Source organism: Pimephales promelas, chromosome 5 (assembly GCF_988280905.1).
Source record: "Pimephales promelas chromosome 5, fPimPro1.hap1.1, whole genome shotgun sequence".
In the NCBI taxonomy this organism is placed as follows: Eukaryota; Metazoa; Chordata; class Actinopteri; order Cypriniformes; family Leuciscidae; genus Pimephales; species Pimephales promelas.
The window spans coordinates 4,302,965-4,309,530 of NC_142773.1; the positions used below are offsets into that span (position 1 = coordinate 4,302,965).

The window sequence follows — 6,566 nt, forward strand, 5'->3', positions numbered from 1 at the left end:
TATGGAGGATCCCTATACCACTCCACAGATAAAGCGTTGTGGGAAATTCGGTTTGCGTACCTACCCGAAGTGATAAAATAAAATTAAATTCTGTATCAAATTTATAGGCAAGACAAATAGTTTGTTTAGGCATGGTTTGTAGGGAATTACAAACCTGCGCACATATATTCAAATGCACATAACTATAGAATCAATTCTTAATGCGCATGTGAATGCCATCAGCATTTATCACAGGTTAATTTTAAAGTCTGTTTAGAGAGAGCGGCGTCGTCTTAGCAGCCCCTAATTTGAGTTCCATAAGCTTACATTAAAGTGCTTTGTCAACTGTAAGGACCACGTGTTGTTGACCGAGTGCTGTTGCAATGTGCCTGCATCTCTGTATTACTGTGTTGAGTGTGTCAAGTTCATAGGTGGGAGCTTGTACAATTGGCATATAGCCAATACTTGTGACCTATGAGCTGGTCGGGCGGATTGTCTGATTGAAATTGGTCTAACCTGTCTTAATTTCTGCATCTTGCCATTTGATGAAAAACGCCATGTCCTTGGAAAGTGCTACACTTGCTGATAGATTATCAAGGAGTTCTTCATTGTACCATTCCTAGTTGGTTTGTATAATTGATCCTGGTTCTGTTTTTCCTGACACAACTGCAGCTGGAGAACGTTGTTCCATGATTTCTATGCTATTATTGATGTCAATATTGTCACATGTGAAGTGCACAAATCTTTTGGGTACAAAGTTTGGTGGAACCATTGCTCCTGTATCCACCTCCATTGTAAGAAGTGCGCTCTCTGCCAAAGCTGTATCAACCTGTTTTAAGTTGTTGTAGCTTATGAAGTGACCAGCCATGTGAGACAGCTCAAAAAGTTCTTTTGATCTGGTAGCTTGGTGCAATGTGTTTGCTAGACCAATATGCTTGGGAGTCCAGTGTTTACCACAACTGAAGTTGTACACTAGGTCTTGAGCAACACTAAGAACCTTACTTTGAGTGTCATCTTTTTTTTTTTTTTTTGAGCAGCACCATCATCATGATCCACTTCTAAGAGACCCTGTCCACCAAACAATAAGCGAAGGAACATGAAAAGGCTCTCTGGATTGCATGATATCATTTTCTCTTCTCTTACTACAAAACAATGACATTGACCGGTCAGGCTTCAAACTACACACAGCTTCCATATTGGTGTGGTGATCTTATAATCTGACCAACTTCATGGGTACAATTCCACAATTGGAAATATTTTGTGTCGGTTCATGTTGCTCTTTAGATATCGAAATTCATTCTGATGAAATATACGATGTGTGTGGAAATAACTGCAGAAAGTAATAGAAATAGAAAGTAGAATAAAAAACCTCTTCGATAACACCAAACTCAATTTTGACCCAAAGACAATAGTATGCATGTGACTCCAAACAAATGACTACAATGAGAAATAATGCAATTATCATTGTCACATACAAATTACCTTAATTCCCACCTAAATAAACTTTATATACTCATTAATTGATGTTGCGTATGATGTAAAGTTTTAAAATATGGAATTTCCTGACATTTTAGAGGTCATCTTGGAGTTTGCGCTCTACTGAGTTTCACATAAGAGATACAGCTTGGCAAACAGCAAAAATGGATTCAGCAGAAAAAATACCCCTAGAAAAGTTTGTTTGCCAACTTTTACTCAAAAATGCCTGAGGGTGTCACATTATCTGAAAATCGACCTAGTCTACTCTGGCTTATGGGCCCAGCACGCTTCCGCTGCGCCACTCTGCTCCCTAAAACTGACCTGCCATACTCTACAGTTTTCAAAATGAATTGCGTTTTGGCACACTTAAATTGCTCTTCTATCATCAATTAGAACAAGTAAAGAATGCATTGGGTTTTAGCATTCAGTTGAGGAAACTTTTCTACAAGTAGGAACAGACTATGTTCATAAGGAAAGCAGTCTTAGCAGAGGATGGTTTCGCTCCATCGACCTCTGGGTTATGGGCCCAGCACGCTTCCACTGCGCCACTCTGCTGTAAACCACCCCAGCTGGGAATCGAACCCACAATCCCTGGCTTAGGAGGCCAGTGCCTTATCCATTAGGACACTGGGGCTGCTAAATATTGCGCTCATGTGCCTACATTACTTTGGCTTCAGTGACAACAGCAGCATTGGCATTTAAACAAGGCAAGCACACAACAGTAATCCGGGTAAACGACTACATCGATAGGGCACTGGGGCATGACTCGCTTGCCCTACTAATTGTCCATCTCATTCGGGTGGCTTAGTCAATGAGGTGTTTTAACAGGGCATACACACACAAACACAAAGATTTTCTGATTGAAAAAGCTTGATGTGGAAGTTGCTGTTTATTTGGGATAAAACATGTACATAAGTATAACAGCATTAGCAGAGGATGGTTTCGATCCATCGACCTCTGGGTTATGGGCCCAGCACGCTTCCGCTGCGCCACTCTGCTCCCTAAAACTGCCTTGCCATACTCTACTTTTTTCAAAATGAATTGCGTTTTGGCACACTTAAATTGCTCTTCTCTCATCAATTAGAACAAGTGAAGAATGCATAGGGTTTTGTCATTCAGTTGAGGAAACTTTTCTACAAGTAGGAACAGACTATGTTCATAAGGAAAGCAGTCTTAGCAGAGGATGCTTTCGATCCATCGACCTCTGGGTTATGGGCCCAGCACGCTTCCGCTGCGCCACTGCTGTAAACCACCCCAGATGGGACTTGAACCCACAATCCCTGGCTTAGGAGGCCAGTGCCTTATCCATTAGGCCACTGGGGCTGTTAAAAACCTGTGCTCATGTGCACACATTACTTTGGCTTCAGTGACAACAGCAGCATTGGCATTTAAACAAGGCAAGCACACAACAGTAATCCGGGTGAACGACTACTTCGATAGGGCACTGGGGCATGACTCGCTTGCCCTACTAATTGTCCATCTCATTCGGGTGGCTTAGTCAATAAGGTGTTTTAACAGGGCATACACACACAAACACAAAGATTTTCTGATTGAACAAGCTTGATGTGGAAGTTGCTGTTTATTTGGGATTAAACATGTACATAAGTGAAGCAGCCTTAGCAGAGGATGGTTTCGATCCATCGACCTCTGGGTTATGGGCCCAGCACGCTTCCGCTGCGCCACTCTGCTCCCTAAAACTGACTTACCTTACTCTGTTTTCAAAATGAATTGCGTTTTGGCACACTTAAATTGCTCTTCTCTCATCAATTAGGACAAGTGAAGATTGCATAGGGTTTTAGCATTCAGTTACAGAAACTTTTCTACAAGTATGAACAGACTATGTTCATAAGGAAAGCAGTCTTAGCAGAGGATGGTTTCAATCCATCGACTTCTGGGCCCAGCACGCTTCCGCTGCGCCACTCTGCTCCCTAAAACTGACTTGCCATACTCTACTGTTTTCAAAATGAATTGCGTTTTGGCACACTTAAATTGCTTTTCTCTCATCAATTAGAACAAGTGAAGAATGCATAGGGTTTTAGCATTCAGTTGAGGAAACTTTTCTACAAGTAGGAACAGACTATGTTCATAAGGAAAGCAGTCTTAGCAGAGGATGGTTTCGATCCATCGACCTCTGGATTATGGGCCCAGCACGCTTCCGCTTGGCCACTCTTCTGTAAACCACCCCAGATGGGACTGGAACCCACAATCCCTGGTTTAGGAGGACAGTGACTTATCCATTAGGCCACTGGGGCTGTTAAAAACCAGCGCTCATGTGCTCACATTACTTTGGCTTCCGTGACAACAGCAGCATTGGCATTTAAACAAGGCAAGCACACAACAGTAATCCGGGTGAACAAATACATCGATAGGGCACTTGGGCATGACTTGCTTGCCCTACTAATTGTCTATCTCATTCGGGTGGCTTAGTCAATGAGGTGTTTTAACAGGGCATACACACACAAACACAACGATTTTCTGATTGAACAAGCTTGATGTGGAAGTTGCTGTTTATTTGGGATAAAACATGTACATAAGTGAAGCAGCCTTAGCAGAGGATGGTTTCGATCCATCGACCTCTGGGTTATGGGCCCACCACGCTTCCGCTGCGCCACTCTGCTCCCTAAAACTGACTTGCCGTACTCTACTGTTTTCAAAATGACTTGCGTTTAGGCACACTTAAATTGCTCTTCCGTCATCAATTAGAACAAGTGAAGAATGCATAGGGTTTTAGCATTCAGTTGAGGAAACTTTTCTACAATTAGGAACAGACTATGTTCATAAGGAAAGCAGTCTTAGCAGAGGATGGTTTCGATCCATCGACCTCTGGGTTATGGGCCCATCACGCTTCCGCTGCGCCACCCTGCTGTAAACCACCCCAGATGGGACTCAAACCCACAATCCCTGGCTTAGGAGGCCAGTGCCTTATCCATTTTTTTTAATTTTTTATTTTTTTTATTTAAAAACAGTCTGAATCACATTCTGGCAATAATACATCAAAACGGAAACATGTCATTTCAATAAATGGGTTACCATGTACAAAATTTTTGACAAATACATCTTTCTCTTGATACATATTACAATAATCAAATAAAACATTTAAAATAAAACACATCTTTACCTTAAATAGTTTACACACAGGTATTCTTTTTTTCTTTTGTTTGACCATGTTTCTTCTGCTCCAAATTACAAATCTAGCGATGGTTAATACTAGATTTAAAAAACACTTATTCTTAACATTCCCTTTAAAACCAAATAACAACATTGTTTCCCATTCTTCATTAATACATCTTTGTTCTACCCCCAATTTACTTGTCATTTCTTTTATTTTTTTAATAAAACATTTTAAACCTGTGCATATAAAGAAAAGATGTAACAATCCCTCATCTTCCCTCTTGCATACCTTGCATATTGCATCCCTTGCCATTGAAAATCAAAGTTTTCCAAAATTGGGCTTTTCCACCAAGCTCTTAAATTTTGCCATGTTTTCTTAATTTCCATGCTTGGATATAATCTTTGCCAATATCCTTCTGCTCTTGGTGTAATAAAAACATCTTTACATAAACAAGAATAAAACATCTTTAAAATACCATCTTTAAAAGCATGTTGTTTGTCATTACTTTTAAAATCAATCATCCTTCCATCATTACATACTATTCCTTCCGTACCTTCTAAAACATTTATCCATTCTTTCGGTATTACTTCTTTTATTTGTTTGTATTGTTTTCCCAAGACTGTTATAGTTTCATTTTCATAATTTTCCACAATTGCATCTCTTATTACCTGCACTGGAACAAAACCAGGTATCACTTCATACAATATGTCTTTTATTTGCTTTATCCCTGCATTAAACCATTTTTTATAAAAAAATAGTATCCTCTCCCTTTTTAATATGATCGTTTAAAAACAATGGTTGTCTTAAAATCTCTTCTCTGGTGAAAAACGTACAAACAACATGCTTTCGAAAATCACCCCATGCTTTTACAACCTCTTTATAAAACTCCGGTATTCCGTTCATCATATTTTCTTTTAGCTTCATCCATAATACATCATCTCCCATGTTTCCACATTTATTTAAAAAATAATTCATTACACTCTTCCAAGCATTCTTCCCATGTTTCCAGAATTTATTAACCATTTTTATTCTCATACTTTTCATTCTTATTAATGGATCTATTAATCCTAATCCTCCTTCCTCTACCCTGTATTGTTCCTCTATACTCTGTACTCAAGGACACAACACCCAGGCTGTAAACAGATAACTTAACTCTTTATTCTTCTTCTTACTCAGTCATCCTGACACTCTCATTCCTCCAGTGCTCCACTGTGGCCATAACATGCCATTACATCTCCCCTTTTTAGATGAAAATTTAACTTTTATAACAGAGCCTTTAAATAACACATTACATTCAACAGTACGGTTACTTAGTTATTTCACTCACTTAACTTATGATTTTACGAGTTTCTTCAAATCCTTTTTCAAACTTAAAAACGTTCAAAGAGGAATAAACAGAAGATATTTTACTTAACCATAGCCCTTTTTGTAAACTTTTTCCTAAATTAAGTGGAAAATTCAGTAAATTAGAATGTAACTTTTCTAATGAACATTTCACTTTTCAAACAGAAACTTGTTACTTTTTCTCTTATCCTTCATGGTGTGTGCATAAGTTTCATGCTCAAAGGTCCAGTCTCTCAGGAGCCTTAGACAATCTCCCTGACCTAGTCACAGTCATATCACTTGATACTGGAGGCACTGGAACTTCCTTGAGGTGTGAACGGTTGCGTCGCAGCCGTCCTCCCTCGGGGGTCTCCACCTCGTATGAGCGTGGTGTATGTGCCTGACTAACAACAGTCCCTTTTGTGTGTGTGGGTCTGATCCACACGTGCCGTCCAGGCTGGAGAGGTGGTAAGATTTGAGCACGGTGTCTCCGATTGAACGTTTGTTGCTGTTGCAATTTCAACACTGTGTCCTTTTCTCTAAACCTCTCAAGATCGGGCCACTCTGGTTGTAACTGCTCCACTGATATGGGGACTGGTGTTCTAATTCTCCTCCCCATCAGCAGTTGAGCTGGGGAGCTCCCGTGTGCCAATGGAGTCGCCCTGTAGGCCAGCAG

The 6,566-nt window shown here is 40.1% G+C and overlaps 1 non-coding gene across 1 annotated transcript; it reads right to left on the bottom strand.

Annotated features, from left to right (window-relative positions):
• Positions 1-2,705: 2,705 nt before the first annotated feature.
• Positions 2,706-2,778, bottom strand: trnar-ccu (transfer RNA arginine (anticodon CCU)). Its single transcript has one exon. It is a non-coding gene; the product is annotated as a tRNA-Arg (tRNA).
• Positions 2,779-6,566: the final 3,788 nt, after the last annotated feature.